The 26547-nt window shown below is 33.7% G+C and overlaps 1 pseudogene; it reads right to left on the bottom strand.

Annotated features, from left to right (window-relative positions):
* Window positions 1-16223: 16223 nt before the first annotated feature.
* LOC123936826 lies at window positions 16224-19352 on the bottom strand (annotated as a pseudogene).
* Window positions 19353-26547: the final 7195 nt, after the last annotated feature.

The raw sequence follows: 26547 nt of genomic DNA, 5'->3' as shown, positions 1-26547 counted from the left end.
GGGGGGGAGGCAATACCTAACACTCAATCTTTGCTAGTTTCTTGTTGTTTACCTCCTTTTAAGAGGAAGCTCATTAGTGATTTTTTTTGTCTCAACTAAAAGAAGACACATAATACTCATTATTTTGAAAACTTTTTGATCAGTGTACAAACCTTTTAGTCAAGCCCACAATGTTTCATCTGTTCTTCCTCCTAACATGGCTAAATTGAAAAACCTTTATTAGGGAAAGGATCATTCTCCTGCTGCCTTGTATAAGATTTTGGCTTCAGCTTAGATTATCCTTTCTGTCCTTTTCTGAAAAAAAGTTGTAAAATATTAGTAGCCTCAGTTTCTTCTTCCAAAATATGACTGCTTCTTTACCAAGTGCAAAAGCAACCCATTTTGACCATAGTAAACAGCTTGGACCTACTTTTTGGCTCACTGTTTTAGTGAGACAAGTGGAGTGAAGATGACACACCATTTCCAAATGTATTAATAATTGGTAGACCATACTTCTAAATTGAAGTTTTGTTGCCATTAAACTACCACCAGTCTCCCTATAATTAGAGAGGTAAATTCTTTATATTTACTATATTTGAAGTTACCATATAATATCAAAATAAAATTATGATTATGTGAAGAGTCTATAATATTAAGAAGATCACTTTGAAATTATTGCTCATCTAAATGAAATTTCCCAATTTATAATCTTGTGTAAGCTTCCTTTGTCATTTCCTATTTAAAATCTATTAGGAGGCACTCTTATTTTCCCTTAAGTGGGAAGTCAAATGTGGAACAAATTCATCCCAAAGGAGCTGATTCTATATTCCACTGAAGACCAGGTGGCTTCCATGTGGTATTTTGCCTCTTGCATATTGTTCATCTTCTACAACAAATGGAGGTATGTTCTTTAGTAAACTAATCCAACTCAATTAGAGACATTGTCTTCAAGGGATAACATCACAGAGACTAGAATCAGAATCATACATTTGGGATAATTGGGCCCAGGTTTTGGTGGCTTCTTTCCTCAATCTTATAAAACCTATCTGAACTTTACCGGATCCCAGAACTGCTTAAAAATATTTGGTCCCTTATAATTTTAACCTGCCAGTATTCAACGCACCTGATCCATGTGATATCCTATAGTATTTTTGTCAAATGAAGACTCTCAAAGTGTGTTTGTTGGAAGACACTTTTCAATTGGTCACTTACATTTCTGCACTTATTATTTGTTCTAGACTATCCTTTGAAGATGGTTGTATTGAATAGACTTGGAAGACAGAAATAGTATTTTAACTTAACCTGTTGTGTTTGCAAGTATTATCTGCCTCTCTTTTGATTCTCCCTGTGGGAATTGAGGCTCACAACTGATATATAACCCCCACCCCTACACACACACACACACACACACACACACACACAAATACTGTTAATATTCTGGCTACCGCTATTGCTGTGAATAATAAACCATCTTATTTCTGAACCAGGAGTCTGCATCTTCTATCAACACCCAAGAAACCATGGCAGACTCATATGTCAGCTTTCAAATAAGGGAAAAAAAAATCTCAAATGCTTCATAATTTTTGATAGTGTTACCTACCTCTGAACATATGACCAAACACATATAAAGCTGGAGCCATGACCATAAAGAGCTTCTTCTGTGGAAGAACTGTGCATTCACTAGTAAACAGAAGTAGTTTCATTCCCCCCCACCCCAGGACTCCATTTCCTCTCTCACACTGTTGCTCAAATTGGATGGAGGCTAAGGTCCATTGAGGAAATGTTTGTTTAATTACTCAAAATAAAATAGTAAGAGCCTAAAATGCTAAAAATAATTCTAGATAAAAGGTATAAGATTATGCTAGAAACGATAGTAATTTTATCCAACATCTACCTATTCACCCCTTTATTTGTTCATTAACTAATCTCCAAATTCCTGACTGAATCCCTTTTGTGACCCATAATGTGAGCTAAAAACTGGGTAGTTTAAAAATGTTTTCATTTGAAATCCAGTTTTAGTTAACATATACTACTGTATTAGTTTCATGTGTATAATATAAGATATAACACTCAGTGCTCATCATGACAAGTGCCCTAATTAACCCCCATCACTTATTTAATCCATCACTCCTTTCAGATCCCCTCAAGTAACCATCAGTTTGTTCTCCATAATGAAATGTCTGTTTCTTGCTTTGTTTCTCTTTCTATGTCTTATTATTTTCCCCTTTGCTTGTTTGTTTTTTTTATTCCATATATGAGTGAAAGTATTTTTCTTTCTCCAACTAACTTATTTCACTGTTAGTATTATACTGTCTAGTTCCATCCATGTCATTGCAATGGCAAGATTTCAGTCTTTTTAATGGCTGAATAATATTCCATTGTATATACATATCATTTAACCTTTATTCATTCATCAATTGATGAATACTTGGGCTGTTTCCATATCTTGGCTATTGTAAATAATGCTGCTATAAACATAAGGGTGCTGGTATCCCTTTGAATAAGTTTCTTATATTCATTGGGTAAATACCCACCAATGGGATTGTCAGATCACAAGGGACTTCTGTTTTTAAATTTTATGGAAATTCCATACTGTTTTCTAGTATGGCTGTATCAGTTTGCATTACCACCAACAGTTCACAAGTGTTACTTTTTCTCTACATCCTCTCCAACACCTTTTATTTCTTGTAGTGTTGATTTTAGCCATTCTGATAGGTGTGAGGTGGTATCTCATTCTAGTTTTGCTTTGCAATTTCCTGATGATACGTGATGATAGGCATCTTTTCATGTATCTATTGAACATTTGTATGTGTTCTTTGGGGAAACACATGTTCATGTCTTCTATCCATTTTTTTTTTATTGGATTATTTGTTTTTGGATGTTGAGTAAAAACTGGATATTAGGTGACAAACAAGACAGGTTTCCTTGAACTTAAATTTTATTTGCATGGATATCATTAACAGGAAAAAATATGCATATGTGTATGTACAAGTGTGTGTATGTATACATCTATCTATCTATCTATTCTCTATCCCCTATCTTCTAATTGTGGTAAATCCTGTAAGAGGGAGAATGGGGTAGTCTGAAGAACTATATTGCTGGATATGTTGGGTAAGCAAATTTAATTGCACTCAGATGCATTGGATATAAATGAATCACTCAAATGATTTATTTAATATTATATAGAAACAAATTAAATTGAAATTTTTATATAGTTGAAAATAATAGGTAGTTAAAATATTTTTTGTTGTTTGCTGTTTTTGTGTCTTGTTCTGTTTATATATGCTATGGTGTGAACGTTTGTGTCTCTCCAAATCCATATTATGAAATATAACTCTGGAAGTGATAGTATTAAAACATACGGGCCTTTGGGAGGTGATTAGGTCATAAGTGGGATTACAGTCCTTTTAAAGGAGACCCCAGAGAGTTCTCTTGCCTCATTCATCATATAAGTTTACAGTGAGAAGACAGCCATCTATGAGGAAGTGGACTCTCCCTGGATCTGCCCATTCCTTAATCTTGGACTTCTCACTTCCAGAACTGTGAGAAATAAATTTCTGTTTTTTATAAGCTCTTCAGTCTATATCATGCCTGTTATAGCAGCTTGCATACAGAAGGACAATATGACCTAAAATGAGAGCAATAAGTATAAAGTTTCAGTAAAGTCAGTTGGTATAATGTTTTTTTCTTAGAGAAAACATGCTGCTTCACATTAAACCTTGGTATTGTATATGTTTCTTGAAGGGCCACTTCTTACTCTTTGGTATGCTTTCCACAAAGTCCAAGATAATGCCTTACATAGAGGTAATATTTTATAAATACTGTTAGAAATATATACTTCTCTAAAATCTTATTTTGCCTACAGATTACTTGGATCTACTTTGCCTTGTGTAGAATATTTGAAATATATTAAGAACAGAATGTTGTCTCTAAATAACATTTAGAATCATCATTAGTTTATGACTCCTGACTCATTTGTTTATGAAGTGATACTTACTGCAAGAACACTAGAGCTTGTAATATAATTTTTGAATTAATCAACAAAATAGTTTATTATAACTTATGAAAAAAATAAATTCTCATGTTGGTTTAATTCTGCTCTTATGTTATGGTCATGACATTTTCATTAAAATAAAGTAGAAAATAAAAGTAAAACTCTTGTGAAATGTTAAACTTTTCTTCCTTATTTTGTTTTGCTTTTCCTCTACCATGCTGGCAAAGCTGTATTTTGTGGATAGATACAATTTTCTATTTGCTAGGTTTGTTACTTTTGCTAAAATTTTCAAAATATAAGAAGTTGAATAGTGGTGGATTTTTTTACTAAACTCCTTATCTACACATATACAAATAAAATAATGATGGTGACTTTCTAAAATTGTATTCTGTTTTCCATATTATGTTTTACAATGTAATTAATAAAGATTCTGCAAATATTAACACCCAACCCCTTCTATCTCATCTGTATGTCCATTACAGACTATGTATGATTTCTATTCATTGCTATGTTGTGGTGAAAAGATTGTCTGATGTTGTCCTATATTTATGCAGGTAAATCCTTAAACTACAGTTCTCTTGTTTATTTGCTTGCTTGTGATCAGTATGTCTGAAAGATGGCAACTATTGCATCAGGTATGACTATTAAAAAATATTATTAGTGCCTGATACACTGTGATGAAATAGGTAAGTCAATTAATAATTTGTTAATTAAATTAGAAAAGAAGAAATTCCTTTGGATTTGTCCTTTATTAAGAGTTTTTTAAAAAAGAATTCCTTGGGATGGTTTTTGTGTGATATCTATCACATGCCTCAACCTATAAATTTGAATGTAGAAAAGAGTTATCAGAATGAGGCTAGAAAATATTGTTATGAAATATTTTTGTTCTGTTATATTATGTTAACTTGAGAAATAATGGTAGTTATTTTTATTAACATTTCCTACTATCCACATGCCCTTACAGATGTCATGTTTTTCCTACTCTTTTTATAGTGGTTGTTATATTCTTCATGATCAATAACAATCAACAAAAATCCATAACATTAATTTTCTTTGGGAAAACAATATTTTAGCAAGAATCTACAACCAAAAATTTTAGCTGTTGTTCATCCAGTAGGTGAGAATATCAATGTTGCCGGAATTTCAAGAAATAGAGCTTATTAATTGCGCTGGTTAATGTTTATTGTCTCTGAACTTAGAGGTGCATATTTCAATTTAAAATGTATTTTGAATTGAAAACAAGATCTTACTGAAGTTTAGTCATCCCACTTTATATCAGGCTTCCAGTACATTCTAATTTATTTATAGAAAATATCATAAACATGAATGTCACTTTTCCTATTGCATTTATACTGAAACCACAATGACTCAAAGATGTCAGATCTGAAAAGCACACTGTTCTATAATTTCTGTTTCTTAGGAGGAATGGATATAACATTTTAGCACAATTATCCAACAGTATTCAAAACCATCATGAATTTTAAAACATAGTTATTACACCCTAAAAATCAAGTATGAAAATATATAAACAACCAAGTCTCTGACTGTAAATGAAATGCACCCACACAGACTGGTTTTAAAATTTTCTAACTTAAGGAATTTGATAGCACAGCCTCAGGGTAGTAGTTTCAGTGCCTATAGTATACTTTCCAGGAGAGAGTAAGGTAGGTTCTGAGTCACTTTCTGCCTAGGGCTGACCTAATAGTGCTTCTGGCATTGTTTGTTTGTTTGTTTGTTTGTATTTGAAAATACTTTCCTGGGCCTTATTCAGAAAATGCAGAGTTTGGCAGTCTATATAAATTAAGGATGATCTTTTGTATGTTTGTCTTTCACTACATCAAATTAACATAATTGGACAGAAATACCACTAAATTAAGCATTGTTAGGAAACATGTAAATTGGAGCTGCTCAAATTAGTTGCTCTTTGAACTATGCGCTGTTGGTTCAGGATTAGATAAGGAGCTTGAAGGAAAACCTGAATCATTGCTTCCTTTTTTGAGAGTCTTGGCATATTTTTTTTAAATTAGCTGAAATAAACAATGTGTTTAGTCGCAAAGTGATTTGCATTTTTGCACAAACTCCCTATCTCCTTGAGAATTACGACAAATATTTCATGAAACATCATTGATCTTTACTTTCTGTTACACTGCTGTAAAGTATATTCAGAGTTGCCAGTTAAAAGTGTTAGTGTTGAGATGAAATATCATATATTATACTTCACTCCCATGCGAATGAACGCAGTAATTTATTAACACACAATGAAGAAAAAATATTGACAATGAGTTCCAGTTTTTAAAAATCACTTGCCATTCAATCCAAATTGTAAAGTTTGATTGGTTACTGAACACTTATGTGGGTAACTTGATATAATGCACCCCCAGTAATTTTACAGATATTATTTTTTTCTTACCAATGCTTGATTATTCTGTCTAGCAATGCAGAGAAGGCTAACTAATTTATTTATTCATTTTAGTTCTTAAATATATATGATTTATGATAACAATAATTATTATAATTTTGATTTTTGCTCTACATTTCATATACAACATCCCCTGACAAGTGGAGAAACAAGTTTGGTTATTCATGTTTTATTTTTTTTTTTATTTTTATTTTTTTTTGCTATTATAATTCCCATTTTAATTTATTATTTTTTTCAGTGTAACAGTATTCATTGTTTTTGCACAACACCCAGTGCTCCATGCAATACGTGCCCTCCCTACTACCCACCACCTAGTTCCCCCAACCTCCCACCCCCGCCCCTTGAAAACCCTCAGGTTGTTTTTCAGAGTCCATAGTCTCTCATGGTTCATCTCCCCTTCCAATTTCCCTCAACTCCCTTCTCCTCTCCATTTCCCCATGTCCTCCATGTTATTTGTTATGCTCCACAAATAAATGAAACCATATGATACTTGACTCTCTCAGCTTGACTTATTTCACTCAGCATAAACTCTTCCAGTCCCGTCCATGTTGATACAAAAGTTGGGTATTCATCCTTTCTGGTGGAGGCATAATACTCCATCATGTATATGGACCACATCTTCCTTATCCATTCGTCTGTTGAAGGTCATCTTGGTTCTTTCCACAGTTTGGTGACCGTGGCCATTGCTGCTATAAACATTGAGATTCAGATGGCCCTTCTTTTCACTACATCTGTATCTTTGGGGTAAATGCCCAGTTGTGCAATTGCAGGGTCATAGGGAAGTTCTATTTTTAATTTCATGAGGAGTCTCCACACCGTTCTCCAAAGTGGCTGCACCAACTTGCATTTCTACCAAGAGTGTAAGAGGGTTTCCCTTTCTCCCCATCCTCTCCAACACATGTTGTTTCCTGTCTTGCTAATTTTGGCCATTCTAACTGGTGTGAGGTGGTATCTCAATGTGGTTTTAATTTGAATCTCCCTGATGGCTAGTGACGATGAACATTTTTTCATGTGTCTGCTAGCCATTTGTATGTCTTCATTGGAGAAGTGTCTGTTCATATCTTCTGCCCATTTTTTGATATGATTATCTGTTTTGTGTGTGTTGAGTTTGAGGAGTTCTTTATAGATCCTGGATATCAACCTTTTGTCTGTACTGTCATTTGCAAATATCTTATCCCATTCCATGGGTTGCCTCTTTGTTTTGTTGACTGTTTCCTTTGCTGTGCAGAAGCTTTTAATCTTGATGAAGTCCCAAAAGTTCATTTTTGCGTTTGTTTCCTTTAAGGCTAACTAATTTAAAATAAACTTCTGTTAATTTTGATTGTTATAAACTTAAAATTGATTAATTTCCATATATAGAGTTTAAAATGTTCACAGTTTACATTAAATATATATTCTGTGTATACCTTGGAAAAATTATACTGGAAATTGAAATTAAAATGATGTATATAGCTGCAAGAAGCTGCCTGTCCCATTTCATCTTACTATATAAGTTGTGTCAGGTAATTTATAAAATCCCTACTGCATAACAAATCTATTCTTTATTGGAATGGTAGTAATGTTTCTTCTTATTTCTACATAAGAGTTGGTCTATGAGTGCATTTGCAGCTGTATTTTTTCTAAGTGGATTGATGGTCTTGAACTGAAGAAGCTCAGAACATTAAACATCAAAATAATATATTTTGACATAATTAGACATCAAGGAAATGCAATTAAAACTACACTGATATATCACTACATACTTATCAGAATGGCTAAAATAAAACATAATAACAAGATCAAAATGTTGTGAGGATAGAGAAAAAAATACACCATTTGATGATACACAATGGCAAGTTGTACCATAAGTTAACCAAACTCATCTCAGACTAGTGTAGTGTTAAATTTGTTTTTCTAAGCAATGTTTTGGGTCACTTACCACTTTTCAAGGATATAAAGTGCTATCATTTTACTTAAAACTGTGAAATTTGGTCAGATTTAAATTTCAATTTATGTTAAAACATTCTGTAAACTGTGTTAAACTTTGACATTTGTTCCCTCTGTTCAGTGAATAACACTATATCTTATTCTGAAAAATACAATTATATTCATTTTGAAAAATATCCCTTTTTCCTCTAATGGTAATTACTAATATGTAGTAATAATTGAATTTGATATGGTTCCACCTGGCCATAAATACTTTATTGCATATTATCAAATTTAATAATGAATATAATATACTTCTTTGAACAATTTTTAAAGACCAGTCTATTCTTTAAAAAAAAAAATGAAGATGCACTTCCTTAGTTCACACAAATTTCATTTTATTATATATAATCTCAGATAAATTTCAACAAATCATAATTTATTGAATTATATCTACTTAAAACTCACATAGAAAAGTAAAACCATCAAAAATAAAAATAAACATACACACACAACACACATACCACCCATGTATTGGCAAATCACAATGGCTTATAACAATACATTAGGCATTCCACAGTTAAGGGCTATCAAAATTTCCATTAGTGACAAAAAGATTTGCATCAAAATGCACTGATTTTCCAGAATCCAAGAAAAAGTATCTTAGGATTTATTTAAAGATAACAATTTGAACAAACACTTTTTAAATTTAGGAAATTCAGATCATAAGGATTAAAAAGATATTTGCAGTACTGACTATATTCAATCCTTCCTTCAAAATATGCCTTTGAGTACATAATTCTGTTTTCTCTTTCTAAATTGAGTTGTACTCCAAAGAAGTTTTCCAAAATGTGTGTTCTGTGTGATAAATGTTCTAAGACCTAGCATGCTTCATTGTATTTTTACTGTGCTCTCAAATTTAATCAGTAATTTGGCTTGATGTATAATATCTAGTTTCAAATATCTTTTCCATCTATACAAACACCCAGCTGTCTCCTTTATATGTTATTATTATTGAGAATTCTGCTGTCAGTATTATTCTTGTACATCATTTATGTTCTTCTCTGTCTCTGATATTTTTAAAACTTACCGCAATATATATGAGTGTTTTGTTTGTTTGTTTGTTTGTTTTGTTTTGTTTTTTCTGATTTCTCGTGTTTGGCATTCTTTTAAGTCTGGTATCTTTCATCTTTCTTTAATTCTCCAAAATTTATCTCAGTATTTATTTAAATATTTTCTTTATATATTTTATTTTCTTCTGCTGCATTTTGGCAGAAGTCATTAATCTGTTTTTTTTTTCCCAACTCATTTATTCATTTTACAGCTATATTCATCTTAGTCTCCATTTATTGCATTATTTATTTCAACAATTTCACTTAATTTATATTCACAGTATAGTACCTTTATTTTCCCTGTATATGTATATCATTATTTTATCATATTACTTTTAAGCTATTTTTTATTCCTGTTCCAATAACACTTGGATTGCCATATAGAGTTCACCACATCATCTTTTTTAGGTAAGTAATTTTACTTTTCATGTGCATAGTTATTTTGGCCCATGAGTTCAGCTCCTCTTAGGATCATCAAATCTCTGTAAAGTCAGGGTATGCTAGAATTTTCTAAGCAACAACAAAAAGCATTGAAACCTGGTAGCTTAATTATAATAATGTTTTATTTCTCATTCATTCAAAATAGCATTACATTCTGAGCAGTTTCCTTCTATCTTGCAGCTATAGTGTTTGGAAAAACTTGAATTGTGATATCACTGTGATATGTGAATTAGTCATGGTTTTTCAGAGAACTGGGAAGAGAAAAAATGGAAGATATTCTCCAGGGCCAACTCTGGAAGTGACTATTAAAACATCTGTCTAAATCCCATGGAACAAAACTCAACAATGCTATCTCCAATGAAATACAAAGAAGATTATGTATAGTTCTGGGCACACACATCTCATTTGACCTAATGATGTGCATCAATGAAAGACTGAAGGCCAATCACCACTCCATGGGAGAATTTAAAAATAAATTTGCTAATGAGGCCAAGAATTCAGAATCACAAATACTTCGGAGCTAATAATGACTGCCTTCACTTGATGCTACTCTATAAGGTAAATTCTATGATCAAGTTTCAATTTTAAATTCTTGCAATTTTAAATCCTTAAATCCTTATGAAGAAGCATCATTTGGAGGGAGCAGTTTTCATAATTTATCATCCATCAGACTTTTTTTTTTTTTTTTTGAGATTTTATTTATTTATTTGACACAGAGAGAGATCACAAGTAGGCAGAGAGGCAGGCAAGGGGGCTTCCCTTTGAGCAGAGCCCAATGTGGGGCCGGATCCCAGGACCCTGAGACCATGATTTGAGATGAAGGCAGAGGCTTAACCCACCACCCAAGTGGTGAGAGGTGCCCCTCATCCATCAGCCTTAATTGTCTGGAGGAAAATGTGTGGAGGAATAATGCCTTAGGGAGCTAATCTCTCTAAAGAATTTTCAAGTCTTTACCCCTTCAAGGTTTTTGCACAGTTCTGATAGCCTGTAAACATTCCAGCTGATTTCTACAGTGACAGGATGTTAAAACCTGTCCCCAAGCCAGGAAGAGAGCTTGAAACATATCAGTCAAGAACAACTTTGAGTCTTTTCAGGAATTTATCATCATTTCTTTGTTTTTGGTTAATATCTGCATTAGTTCTATATTACACTTGCATAGTTTCTCCAGAGCTGACTTTGAAGGAGGCATTCAGTTCCAGCTAGTTCCATATTTTGGCAAGAACTATAATTCTGTATTAAAAAACATATTTTATACAAGTTATTTATGTCTATTAACTAATAGATCACAATACAAATAGTACAAACAGTTGCTCTTTATCAACAAAGATCAAAAAGATATGTTGTATTTTCTCTTATTTTTTCCAAAAATTTTATATCATCTGATAGGTCAGATATGTATGAAATTACATTTAAAGTTTTTAAAATATCAGCAAATATTTTTATTTAAATGCAAATTTGAAAGAAATCTACTTTTCCAAACACCACTTTTTATCTGATTTTTTTTTTAATTTTGTCGACAACTGATAAAATGTTTAGCGAGATTATAAATGTTAGATCGAAAAAATGATTAATAGATGTAGGTTCAAATTATTATGTTCCATTAAAAATGATTTAGTCTTTGATGAACATCTGTTTGGTAATATGTTGTATCCAGATATAGTAAATTAATGACATATATAAAATTATAGGGAAATGACACCTTCCGTTCCATTATGAGTAGAGCTTTTAAAATACTATTTGTCACAACCTGTCATCTTGTTATTATGTAGCATTATGTAGCATTTAAAAGATGTATACCCTTCACTTCTAAGTCTTTTAGAAATCTAAAATATGACTTTCTATGGTTTGTGTTTCCATATTCCTTTATTGCCAATTTGAACAAATCCATATGCTTTGATTCAAAGGTAATCAATTCCTCTTATTTGGAAAAATGATGTTTATTTTTGTTCTCTCACCCTTAGCAGGTGGTTTCATTTTAGCACACTTCACAGTTATAATTTCTTGCTTATTAAAAACATTTATTATGATTTATATAGATGAATGAAACTTTTATTTTATCAAATTATTTGCCAAAAAATCTGTTATTTTTAAAAATGTCTTTCCTTTGAAAGATTATTTTAGAGAGTTCAGAGAGGATCTAGGAGGGTGGTATTATGCAATTTTTAAGTAGGTATGAAATGGTTACTTATATGATTGTTTCTTTAAGGCTTATGTATATTGTCCATTATATGCTATAAAATATTTTGAAAGTAAATTTAAGGTATGTTTTACATAGTTTATTTTTTGGAAAAAATTTATTGAAATGATTTATGAAATTCAGTATACTCTCAACATTAATTTATTCTGAAATTTACTAAATGTCTATTGAACCTATTATATGGTAGATATTACTTCAGACTACACTGGTAAATGAAATACTTGGCTTTGTAGAACTTTTATTTTAATGGGTGAGACAATTAAAAGCTATAAACCTTAATAAAAATTGCATAGTGCATTAAAAAATGATGAGTACAATGGGGAAAAAGAAAAATTAGATCAGGGTGAGAAAAATCAAGGTTGCTAGGCAGGGGATGGGGAGTTAAAATTTTTAATAGGAAGATCAGGGTAGTTACAATGAAGATGACAATTGAACAAAGGTATGGAAAGGTTATGAATTTGCCCAGAACTATCAGCAATAAGGTCACTCCAGACAAAGGAATTGGCTATCTTGAAGGACATAAGGTTAGATCATGCCTGGTATATCTGAGGAATAGCAAGGAGGCCACTGTGAGTGACTGAAGAGTAGCAGGGAAAGAGGTCACAGAGGTTAAATGAGTGGCTAGATCATGTAAAAGCTTAGAAGTCATTGTAAAATTCTGGCTTTTATATTTGGAAACTTACTGTGTGATAGAATTTCTGCTAATAACTGAGAGTTCAAATGTTCATAAAATTTTAAGGATTCTTATTCTAGTAAGACAGAATAAAAAAAAAAGAGGTTCATATTTTCACATGGTGTAACAAATGCTCGGAGATCCAAGTGTAGGAAGCTATGGGAGCACAGAAGAAGTTATTAAAATCACACTAATATATTTGATGACTTTCTGTGATTATATATCAGTTTGTATTTTCTAGATTTTTTTATAGTCATGGAATCACACAGTGTATAGTATTTATTGCCTGGTTTTTCTTTTCTCAGCATAATTACTTTGAGAATCTCCAAATTATAAATATCAAGAGTTCATTTTGATGTTGAATAGTAATTTCTTGTATGAACATATCATAATTTGTCTTTGCTCTATTGATGCACATTGATGGACATTTCCACTGTTTCCAATTCTTAAAAATAAAGCTGCTATGAAATTCACATACAAGTCCTTGTATGAACATAGGCTTTGTTTCTCTTGGTTAAATGCCTAGGAGTAAAATGGCTATTTGTGTAACTGCAACATACTTTACATTTAAAAAAATTTTCAAACTATTTTCCGAAGTGGTTGTATCATGATATATGCCAACAACAGTTTAGATTTTTTGTTGCTTCACAATTAGCTCAGACGAGGTACAATTAGCCTTTATAATTTTAGCTATTCTAATAGATATGTAAGCATGTCTCATTATGATTTTAATTTGTATTTCTTTAATGTCTAAATGTTGAGAAATTTGTCATGTGCTTTTAAGCCATCCATGTACTTTTGGTGACATGTCTCTTCAATTATTTTCTTTGCATATAAAATTGGATATCTGGTTATTAGTAAGGTTTTTTTAATTTTTATTCATTTTTTAATAATCTGAGTAGATGTCCATTATCAGATATATGATTTGCAAATCCCTTCTCCATCTTTATGGTTTCTCGATGGAGCTTTGATAGATCTTTCAAGAAATATGCTACTTGGGGGCGCCTGGGTGGCTCGGTGGTTTAAGCCTCTGCCTTCGGCTCAGGTCATGATCTCAGGGTCCTGGGATCGAGCCCCGCATCGGGCTCTCTGCTCAGTGGGGAGCCTGTTTCTCCTTCTCTCTCTGCCTACCTCTCTGCCTAATTGTGACCTCTCTCTCTGTCAAATAAATAAATAAAATATTAAAAAAAAAAAAAAGAAATATGCTACTTGTCTCCTGGTAAACAGAGGTATGACTAGAACATTATCAATGTTGACCTTTCCAAAGAAAGTCATGGCTTAAGATATATGTAGTCTGCGGTTGCTGGGAGTGTTCTGTAATATCAAGCATATCTAGTTAGTTGGTAATTTTGTTCAATTCTTATATATCTTACTAATTTGATGACCATTTGCCTATATAATATTAAAATAAACGTGTTGAAATTTTTTTCCACTTCTCTTCTAAAGTAGAAGTTATGTTTTTTGTTTTTCCCCATATATCCCTAAATGTTATTAAGTATAAAAAGTCAAGAATTATTATACTCCCCTGATGAATTCATCCTTTTACTCTTTTGTAATTTTGACTGGATCTTTATGTCTGATAATGAAATTTGCTTTGAAATCACTTTTCATTATCTTGATATAACCACCAAAGTTTTAGCATGATTAGTGTTAATATAGCATGTATTTTTCTTTTACTTTTAATTTTTTTTATTTTTTTCTTTTGCTTTTTAAAGCACTTCCATATTTAATCCTGACACAGAAACAAAACAACAAAACAACTTTTTGACTCTAGAAGCATCTTTCTAGATTATCTTTTTTTTTTTTTTTAAATGAAGCAGTAGCCATTTTTGTTAAGGGACCTAAAGAGAAAATAGGTTTAGAACATTATTTATTTATTTATTTACTTAGTAAAAGATTTTGTTTATTTGACAGCAAGAGAGAGAGACAGAGAGAGAGAGAGGAAGCGCACAAGCAGGGGGAATCACGTGCAAAGGGAGAGGAAGAAACAGGCTCCTTGGGGAGCAAGTAGTCTCATGCAGGGCTGGATCCCTGGACACTGGGATCATGACCTCAGCCAAAGGCAGACATCTGCTTAAAGGACTGAGGCATCAGGCACCCCTAGAACATTAAAAAAAAAAAAAAGTAGCAAAAAATGACCTTTTAAAAAAATATTTTCTTTCTTTTTTTTAATATTTTATTTATTTGACAGACAGAGAGACAGGAAGAGGAACTACAAGCAGGGGCAGAGGGAAAGGGAGAAGCAGGTTTCCCACTGAGCAGAGAGCCTGATGTGGGGCTCCATCCCAGGACCCTGAAATCATGACCTGGAAAGAAGGCAGACACTCATGGAGGAAGCCACCCAGACACCTCTTTTCTTTGTTTTTAATATATGGCAACTGATGCTTCCCAGCCACGAGGAGCATATTACCCATTGATTAAATCTTTGATAACAACCCATTTAAAAAGACATGTAAATACATACTTACTCAGATTTATACACTTTGTGTTCTCTTCATAGTTTGGGACTAGACCCCATGGTCACAACACTGCTTCCAGCCTTTGCCTTCCCATCTTCTGCTACCAGGTATTTGGTCAGCAAAGCAAATTAGTATTGACAACTATCATATGATCTCCCTGATATGAGGACATGGAGAAGCAACATGGGGGGGTAGGGGGATAGGAGAAGAATAAATGAAACAAGATGGGATTGGGAGGGAGACAAACCATAAATGACTCTTAATCTCACAAAACAAACTGGGGGTTGCTGGGGGGAGGTGGGATTGGGAGAGGGGGAGCGGGCTATGGACATTGGGGAGGGGAGGCGAACCATAAGAGACTATGGACTCTGAAAAACAACCTGAGGGTTTTGAAGGGTCAGGGGTGGGAGGTTGGGGGAACAGGTGGTGGGTAATGGGGAGGGCACGTTTTGCATGGAGCACTGGGTGTTGTGCAAAAAGAATGAATACTGTTACGCTGAAAAAATAAATAAAATGGAAAAAAAAAAAAGCAAATTAGTATTGAAATTAATAAGCCCCTGTCACCATATCTCTGGAGCAGGGGTTGCTCTTAGTCAAGGCGTGGAGCAGTTGACCTCCCCTCGCTAGTGCTATAGCTCCAAAGACTAGGTCCCTGCCACCAGAACTCCGTCTTCCATGTTATGCTAAGCAGACAAAACTGAAACAGGAAAGCTCTGACAGCTTTCACTGGCATGCCTCATCTCCCACTCCCCCGACCTCAGGCAGTGCCAGATGACAGGGAGGGGTCTTGGTCCAACCTATGGGAGGGAAGGAAGTGGCCATGAGCAAGTACCTGCATTTCTGTTCCTCTCTTTCATGAGCAGGTTGTAAGGAGGAGGAAGAGGAAGAGGAAGAGGAAGAGAGGTGAGCTTCAAGGGGTGAAGGCCTCAGGTAGGCAGCTGGCTCTTACCAGCAGGAAAGGGACAAAGGGGAAGGCAGTGAGTCTTGCAGGGAGGGTGGTTACAGCTTATGATGGAGTCTGGGCAGGAGTAATGGGGATACTAGTCATTTGAGTCCACCATTGGCAAGCTGGGCTGGGTGTCAGGGCAGATAGGCCTCCCTGGGCAATGGCTCACGAGAGAAGGAGCCACCTTCTCTGAGGAGCAGGTAGAGCTTTGGGTGTTGGGAAAGCTTAGACAGTATTGGTCCAGGGCCAAGGACAGGTCTGGGTACTCCTGGTTGGAGGTCAAGGCCACAGTATGATCCAGGTTTTCCACCAGCAGCATGAAGGTACCACATGCCCAGCCACCCCTCATTATTGTGTATAACTCTCTGGTGCAGTTATTGGCTTGTCCATCAAATGACTCCTTCAGCAGCTTGAAAAGCACCTTTACAGGCACTCCAGGGTATGGGAGGCTTCCAGAGTGAAGATTTCTCACAGGAGCACCCCAAAAGACCAGAAGTCACTCTGGTGGATGTAGATCTGGTCAAACATGGCCTTAGGGGACATCCACTTCACAGGCAGCCCACCATTGGTTGTCTTTTTATTGTAATTGATGTGGTGATGTCCCGGGCAAGGCTGAAGTCTGAGATCTTCATCATGTAGTCCTTTGTCACCAGCACTTTCCTGGTGGCCAGGTCTTGGTGTATGCACTTCTTGCAGGCAAGATACTCCATGCCTCGGGCTACCTGATAGGCACAGGATACCACGTGCTTGGAGGAGAGTTGCTCCGCTGGGTTGTAACTGATATTGTAACAGTATTCCAGCTCAGGAGGCCTCTGGTCCTGCAGGTATTCCTGTATGTTGCCTTTGGAGGCATAGTCCATGATGATGTACAAAAGATCGTCTTATTTGTAGGACCCAGCAGGTTGATGATGTCCTCATGCTTCCCAATCATCTTCATCATCTCCATTTCTGAGATTAGGTTTGACAGGTCTTTCTCTGTTGCATCTGACTTCAACATCTTCACAGACACTTTGGTCAAATGGTTAGATTCATCTTTGTCCAGCCCAATGGCCTCCTCCAATACCACCTGCCCAAAGTAGCCCTGTCCTAGGGGTCTGCCTAAACCCAGCCTAAACCCAGCCTGTCTCAATGCAGTTATCAGCTCTAGATTATCCTCAAAAACATTAAACCACAAGCTAAAAATTCTCTTCACTAGGTCTCTGTCATAGACCTAAATTTCTTATTTTTCATCATTTATCTTTTTCCTAATTCTTATTTTCAGTATAATCTATTTTGCTTCCAGGTGCTTCCCCTGTTTTCTGTATGCTGTTTGATATGGAAGAATTATCCTGTCAAAATTATTTCTTGAGAATTCATTACATCTCTCAGTTAAAATGGGTTTTTTTATGGTATTGATTCATTTGAGTTTTCTCAAAATGGGCAAGAATGTTCCAAATGGTGTTTTCCTCAAGGTTCAAAGTATGCCTTAGCCTCATCTTCACCTTTCTGAAATTAACTTTTCAAATTCTTGTCCCTCTTTTTATCTTTTTAAATTAAAATATTTTATTTTACTATTTTTTATTTGAGTATAGTTGACATTCAGTGTTACATTGGTTTCAGGTTTTCAACATCTCCATACATTATTCTATGGTCACTACAAATATAGCCACCATCTGTCGCCATACAACACTATTATAATATCATTGACTATATTTTCTATGCTGTACCACATCTGTTTTTAAAATCTCTGATTTTTATGTTTTCTGTTATTACAATTTTCTACCATCATTTTACTTGGTTATTTTAATAAAATATGCCTGATTGCACACTCTTCACTGAAAACCATAGCATTGGATTTATAGTAGTCTTCTTCTTCTTCTTCTTTTTTTTAAATGAACATATAATGTGTTGTTAGCCCCAGGGGTACAGGTCTGTGAATCAACTGGTTTACACACTTCATAGCGCTCACCATAGCACATACCCTCCCCAATGTCCATAACCCCATCACCCTCTTCCCTACCCTCCTCCTCCCAGCAATTCTCAGTTTGTTTTGTGAGATTAAAAGTCTCTTATGGTTTGTCTCCCTCCCGATCCCATCTTGTTTCATTTATTCTTTTTTTTTTTTAAGATTGTATTTATTTATTTGACACACAGGTCACAAGTAGGCAGAGAGGCAGGCAGAGAGAGAGAGAAGGGAAGAAGCAGGCTCCCTGCTGAGTAGAGAGCCCAATTCAGGACTTGGTCCCAGGACCCTGAGATCATGACCTGAGCCAAAGGCAGAGGCTTTAACCCACTGAGCCACCCAGGCACCCCATTTCATTTATTCTTTTCCTGTCCCCCAAACCCCCCACATTGCATCTCCATTTCCTCATATCAAGGAGCTCATATGATAATTGTCTTTCTCTGATTGACTTATTTTGCTAAGCATACTACCCTCTAGTTCCATCCATGTTGTCACAAATGGCAAGATTTTATTTCTTTTGATAGCTGCATAGTATTCCATTATATATACATATTATATATAATGGAATACATATAGATATAATGTATTATATTGTATATGTATATATACATATATATATTATATATATTAATACATATAATGGAATACACATAGAAGATGTGGTGTATATATATATATATATATATATACACATCATATATATATATACACATGTGGTATATATATATACCACATCTTCTTTATCCATTCATCTGTTGATGGGCATCTAGGTTCTTTCCATAGTTTGGCTATTGTGGACATTGCTGCTATAAACATTTGGGTGCATGTGCCCTTTCAGATCATATAGCAGTCTTCTTTACCTCTATCAGAACCAGGAAGCTTCATTCATTTACTTACTTACATAAACAGATGATCCAACACAATGCTTTGTGATGTTCAAATGTATTATAATGTCTTACCACTTAACACTATGCTTACTGTTCCCTTTTACTGTCTGACTAAATCCTCATCATCACTATGCCATTTAATCAAAAAGAACATCTGAACTCAGGTTCTCTCCATATCAGGGAATGACGATTCCACCCTTCTGTTTGTGCAGGTGAGATAAATGTTGGTACTGTCTGTCCTGCACATACCCCATCCCGTTCACCAGAATATTCACCATCAAAATATATACAAAACAAAAACCATACCTCACCACTTCCATTACCACCCAGTATGCTTTAAAAACACCATCGTATGTTCCTGAATTATTGACCTGATTGATGACCCCACTTCCACACATACTGCACTCCTTTCTCCCTGCAAATTTATTCTGGTACAGCAACTTAACCTAAAAATCAAGTCAGATGATTTTATTCTGCTGTTGAAAATCTTTCAGTATCTTCCCCTTTCATACTAAATAAAAATTGAAGGCATTTCAATGTACTAGAAGGTCATACATCAATACTTTCTTCCTCTCTCCACCACTATGAACTCCTTATTGGCCTTCTTGCTTTTCCTCAAAAGTAACAGACAGGCTGTTCACACAAGGTCTATGTACTTATTTGCTCTTCCTAGAGCAATCTTTTTCTTTAACATTTGTATAACACCCTCCTTCACTTCCTGAGTTTTTTGTGCAAATAACATCTCATAAATGAGATATAACCACCCAACACAAAATAAAATTAACTTTCATCCGAGCATTCTCTAATGGCTTTTACCTTTCTTGTATTTCTTTGTAACACCTATCACCATCAACCATCAATCATTATTCTATTACCTGTTTATTTTCTTATTTGAGAGAGAGAGTGGGGGGGGGGGGCAGAGGAAGAAGAAAACACCCCACTACATAGAAAGCCTGCTGGGATGCTACACCCCAGGACTCTGAGATCATGACCCAAGCCAAAAGCAGTCACTCAATGGACTGAGCCACCAAGGTGCCCCTCTATTATCAGTTTATTTCACTATTATATTTCAAAAGAATGTAAGCTCTTTGTGGTCAGGTATTTTATATGTTTTATTAATTGAAGTATTCTCAGAAAGGTAGCTGGCAGATTGTAAGTGCTCACTAAACATTTTTTTTTCACTAAACATTTTTAAACTGTATTTTGTTGTTATTATTGGGCTCCTTTATGGGCTTTACCTCTTATGCTTGAAGTCTACCCTTCAGATGTAAGCAATAAGAATAAAGTCCTGCTGCCTGTTCAAATTAGTAAAACGCCTGTATTAAGTGGATATTTTAAAATCTAAATGAATGTCTTAATACTTGTATATAGGGGGAAAGGGAACATATTTTCTACAGTTTAGAAGTGGAGTTCTTTTATAGAGTTATTTTACAAGCCTACACTGTTGTATGATAATGGGCAGTTGGACATTACAATTATACAAACACTTTGGTAATTTATATCCTTTTTTTTTTTTGTGATTCATGACTGGATCATTTAATTCCTTAGGAGCATCATAACATTTCAAGTTTTCATGTTCAATAAACTTATTGGGGTTGCTACCTTTTTTATTCAAATGGAGAAATAGTCATGATTTAATCTAAATAAAGTGTTATTGATTGTGTTGTTTTCTAGGAATGAGTCACACATGCTAGTTTAAAAGTTTTGTTAAATTTCCAAGTCTGTCACTGATAAAAGCCTTTTGTAGAGTAGTAATTTTATACAAAACAGAAAAGTTATGTAACACTCAATTGTTATACTATCTATGTTTCCATCTTGCATTGTGATAACACTCATCTTAACTCTATTTAAGACAAATCATTGCCAGGTGGCTTTCTGGCATTGATTGCATGATATGAAATCTAGTATAACTAAAAGTTTTTGGTTTTACTAGCATATAAATCAATTTAGAAAAATATATGTATTTGAATAAAAGATAAAGTTTTAAATTATTTGGCAATTGTAAACTAAATGTGTTTTTTTTTGTAAATTTTTATTTTCTAAAATTTCATTGAGCTCTTTTACAATAAGAAACAAGTTACAAAAAATTAAGATTTATTTACCCCAATTCAAAATTATTATGAATATAATCATAGAGGTTGAAGTATTTAAAATATTGAACCCAAAATATTTTATTAGGTAAATTCATGAATGCTGAGCATTCACTGTTAATATAATACTAATACTATTGATAGACTGGTAGAAGCCTAAAATCAAATATTTATTAAATATTTATATCCATATCTTTTCATGGCTTGGTAATTCATTTCTCTAGCATTAAATAACATTCCATTGTTTGCATGTACTACACTTTATTTGACCTTTCAGCTATGGAAGGATATCTTGGTTGCTTCCAAGCTTTTGTCAGTTATGAATAAAACTGCTATAGACATCTTTGTGGGTATAGTTTTCATCTTTGGATAAATACCAAGAACTGCAACTGCTGAATCATCTGGCAAGAATATGTTTAGTTTTGTAAGAAACTGCCAAATTGTTTTCCATTCTGTATTCTCAATAGACATGGAAGAACATTCCTGTTCCTCCACATCCTCACCAACATTTAGTGTTCTGTTGTCAGTGTTATGGATTTTGGGTATGTAGTGGTGTCTCTTTTTTATTTTAATGTGCATTTTCCTGATGACATATGATGTGAAGCATCTTGTTATATGCTAATTTGCCATCTGTATATTTTCTTTTGTGAGGTATCTGCTAAGTTCTTTGGCTCATTTTTAATCAGGTTTTCCCCCATTGTTGAGTTTTAAGGGGTCTTTGTGTATTTTTGATTAACAGTCCTTTGCCAGATATGTATTTTGCAAATATTTTCTCATAGTCTGTGCTTTGCCTTTTCATTCTCTTGGCATTGTGTTTCACAGAGTAGACATTTTTAAATTCAGCGCTGGTGCTGTTGTATCTAAAGTTATTGTCAAAACCAAGGTCATCTAAATTTTCTCCTATATTTCCTTCTACATGTTTCATGTTTAGGTTTATAATCCAATCTGAGTTAATTTTTGTGAAGAGCATATGATATTTGCCTGGATTTATTTTATTTTATTATTTTATTTTATTTTTATTTTATATTTTTACATACAGCTTCCCCATTACTCCAGAACCATTTGTTTAAAAGATTATATTTTGCTCCCTTGTAATGTTTTTGCTTTTATAGTAAATATAAAATATAATTAATAATATATATTCTGTTCCTTTAATCCAGTCTTTCTCTGGTATTACAATATCTTGCTTACGATTATCTTTATGGTAAACTTTGAAGTCAGTCCTCAGACTTTGTTCTCCTTCAATACTGTGTTGACTATTGTGAGTCTTTGCCTCTCGATGTAAACTTTAAAATAAGTTTGTTAATATTAAAAAAAAAAAAAACCTTGCTGGAATGCGTTAAGTGTATAGATAAACTTGGAAACCACTGACATCTTGAGCTTAGCAGGAGACAGACCATGGACATCAGTTGTCACAGTGGTGCCTCTGGCAGAACCTATTGCAAATCCCTAGGCAAAATGAGACCTCAAGGATCTGAGACAATGTCTAAGAAGTACTTGATACATCCCTTGGGTAAGGTTTGTTGAAGTGTCCACCTGTCTGAAAGCTGGGGAATCTAGATAAGGGAGGGAAAATTAGTTATAATAAAACATATCAACAAACATCAATAAATTTTGTAAAACTGTCATGGCTCATATACAAGATGACCAACAGAGGCACCACCAGAAGGAAAGCATCAGTTATGTTTATTGTGACTTTTTTATTCAAAATAAAGCAATGTGAGGGGAAAATACAATGAGAAAATTACCATTTTTTTAAGTGGTAAACTTCTTACAAAATGGAATAGGTTTTATATTCTAAGAAGTATACTGAAAAGTAAAACATTAAAAAATAAGATTTTAATTTAAAAATATTATGTAATTTTAAAAAAAAGTTTTAAAAATACCAGAATCATTTTCCTTATAACTGGAAAATACACTATATATATATATATATATATATATATATATATATACACATATATACACACACACACATATACATATACATATATATATATATATATATATAATCTCAAAAATAACTTGTCATGTCTGGAATCAAGAGCATATGGAAAAAAATAATATCCAAGGACAATACTTCAGTCATGTTTCGTGCCTTGTTAATATTTTTAAACTGTCAGGCAACTTTTAGCTTTATTGAAATACTTGCTAAGATATCAGCAATGCCTTTTGGAGCCAGTTCTATGACTATAAAAATTAATCGCAAATATTCAAAATGTTTACTCTGGTGTCACTATTTAGGGCCACCACCAAGTATGTTTCAGAAGTAAGCATGACTGTTACTCTTCCTTAACGCAAAGGGGCATGTCTTCAGGAGTTCCATCTGTTGTACCAAGAGATGAATCAGGTAATGAGTTTTGTCTATAAAATAGTGCACTTTTCAAACTAACATTCCTCATTCCACATTATAATAATGGGAACTAGGAGGAAGCTAAAACAAACAAGCAACTACAACTACAACAACAGGCTTTTTCTTCAGTGGAAAAGTAAATATAACCTTATGATTAACCTGAAATTTATTTTTAAATATTTTTAAGATAAACGTTTTTGTTTGAAAACCACATATTTTATATTACTAAGAAATAACAGGTGAAGTTTTACTAACTTCTAAAAAGTCTAGTTACTTTTATTTATCTATTAACTCATCTCTTTATGAAGTAGAACATGATCACACCTATTGTATCTACCCAAGTTTGTATGCTTTGGTTATTTTATGTTTGCTATTTCCTTGCTTAATTTTTATAATATTTGATACATAATAATATCTTTAAGTCCATCTATGGTTTAACAGAATTTGTTTGAACTTCATAAAAATGTACCATACTTTTTGCACTGTTCTTGTTTTACTTCTCTCACTATTAACTTTCCAAGATTTATTCACTTTAGAGTATATAGCTATCGTTTATTTTTATTCCTCTATAATGCTATGTTACAAATTTGTATTTATCTGTACTTTTAAAAATATCTTAATTATATGCCATTTCTTATCTCACATAACACTCATGTTGCTTCTGCATTTATCAGATATTATGTAACTGAAAACCACAACTCGGCAACAATATAACACCATTTTTCAAAATTAAATAACTTACCAGAATTCTTTAATTCTATCCTTTATTTGTATTAGATGACCCTTTATTCTGGTATTTGGCACTGATCACATGGAGGAAAGCTTATAAGTTGATATTCCATAAATAGAAGGATTTATTATGATTGATTAAATATTTTCTTTTAGAATGCATAGAATATGGTTGATTTAGTATTTCTATCTTACTCTCTGCCTGGAACATAGCGCTATCCACATAATATTCACTAAAATATTAAGTTAATTACCTAGACTTCAAACTGCATATTAATAGGAATAAAATACAGAACTCTTCTCAGATTGGAACACTTGGGTGGCTCAGTCAGTTAAATGCCTCAGCTCAGGTCATGATCTCATGGTCCTGGGATTGAGTTCTGCAACAGACTCCCTGCTCAGTGGGAGTTTGCTTCTCCCTCAGCCTGCTGCTCTCCCTGCTTGTGCTCTCTCTCACTCTCTCTTACAAATAAATAAAATTAAAAAATAAATTCTTCTCAAATAGCTAATATAGAATATTTTCTCTTTATTCATCAAAGGGAAAGTGCCATATAATACTGAAATTCAGACTACTTCACATTCATTTTTTTTTAAATATTTTATTTATTTATTTGACAGAGAGAGAGGTCACAAGTAGGCAGAGAGGCAGGCAGAGAGAGAGGGAGAAACAGGCTCCTCACTGAGCAGAGAGCCCGATGCGGGGCTCGATCCCAGGACCCTGAGATCATGACCCGAGCCGAAGGCAGAGGCTTAAACCACTGAGCCACCCAGGCGCCCCTCACATTCATTTTTTAACCAGTAAGAAAGTACTGGAAACAAGCCAAAAATGTCTTCAATGAATTAAAGAAATAGATTGATTTTCAATATACTTAACGTTTCTAAAATAAATTTCAAGATTTTTATAATAGATATCAATGTAAATTTCATTATACAAGCATATTCTAAAAATAGACCTGAGAAAATTATTTGAAATATCTGATGACAAAAACGAGTTTGACAAAGTCCATTTGGGTAAAATTTACAACAGCTACCACCTGAAACTCTTGTTCTATAATTTAGTTATTTTAATTTACAAAAATACAAAAATAATGTATCAGAGTAAGTATATTGATAGCTTTGAAGGTAAGCTCTGGTTGTGCACTGTTTACTATTTAAAGGAGAGCAAATATGTAACGCTTATGGTGTGACTATATTAAAATTCAACAAGTTCAGAAGCACATGGGGAGTAGAATAAAGACAAAAGATGACCCTTACTTATCCTAAAGACAGACAATGGTATATATGTGCTAGTTGGGGAGAGAATCCAGTCAGTAGATGGAGGATGTGGTAGTGGAAAAAAAAAGACACAATGTTTTGGTTGAAACTTTAGCACTATATTTAACAAAGTGACATTGTGTGTTAATAGCCTCGAATAAAATCCAAAAAATATTTTCAATTCATTGAAGATTATTTAGGAAAAACTATGAAAAATACAAGTTGATAGGGATTCTAATAAACGATTCATAAGCAATACAAGTTTCAGAATTTTCAGTATATTTTCCCTAAAGAGCCTTTTGATTTAAATTAAAAAGAATGGGGAGGGGAGGCGAACCATAAGAGACTATGGACTCTGAAAAACAACCTGAGGGTTTTGAAGGGTCAGGGGTGGGAGGTTGGGGGAACAGGTGGTGGGTAATAGGGAGGGCACGTTTTGCATGGAGCACTGGGTGTTGTGCAAAAAGAATGAATACTGTTATGCTGAAAAAATAAATAAAATGGAAAAAAAAAAAAACCTTAACATAAAAAAAAAATAATTCTATTTACCTGCCACTTAAATAAGAGGAAATTATTTGGTTTTGGAATAAGTCAATAAAATAAATTAACATATCTTTAGAAAACAGACATGCACACTAATTTAAAAATAATAATGCTTAATCTGTCCAGCAAACATTTGTAAAATTTCTTGCCATCAGCTAGCTCTGGAGTTCTGGATGTATGTTACTGCTCAGAGTACTGACACAAAGCAATTGTCCCCTTGACATCCATTTTTTGCTGTTGATATGTCATGCTATGTTGTTTAGAGATACATAGATGGCCCTATATGAAGGCCTTTGTTTTGTGTGTATATGGGTGACTGTGTATGTGTATATTTGTGTTTTAACTTTCAAATAAGATGTTTTTTGATTTACAATGATTCAATTTGTGATATATTTTACAATGATGTGACAGTGATACACATTCAGTAGAAACTGTACTTTAAATTTTGAATTCGGGTCTTTTTATGGGCCAGTGACATGTGGTATGGTACTGTCTTGTGATGCTGGGCAGGGGCAGTGAGCTACAGCTCCCAGTCAGCTAGAAGATTACAGGGGTGAGCACCTGATATACTTACAACCATTCTATATAGAACCATTCTTCTTTTTTTTTTAGTGTACTATTTAA

The sequence above is a fragment of the Meles meles genome, chromosome 2, assembly GCF_922984935.1.
Source record: "Meles meles chromosome 2, mMelMel3.1 paternal haplotype, whole genome shotgun sequence".
Taxonomy (NCBI): Eukaryota; Metazoa; Chordata; class Mammalia; order Carnivora; family Mustelidae; genus Meles; species Meles meles.
The sequence above is the reverse complement of the archived record's forward strand: the minus strand, read 5'-3'. Positions and strand labels throughout refer to the sequence as shown.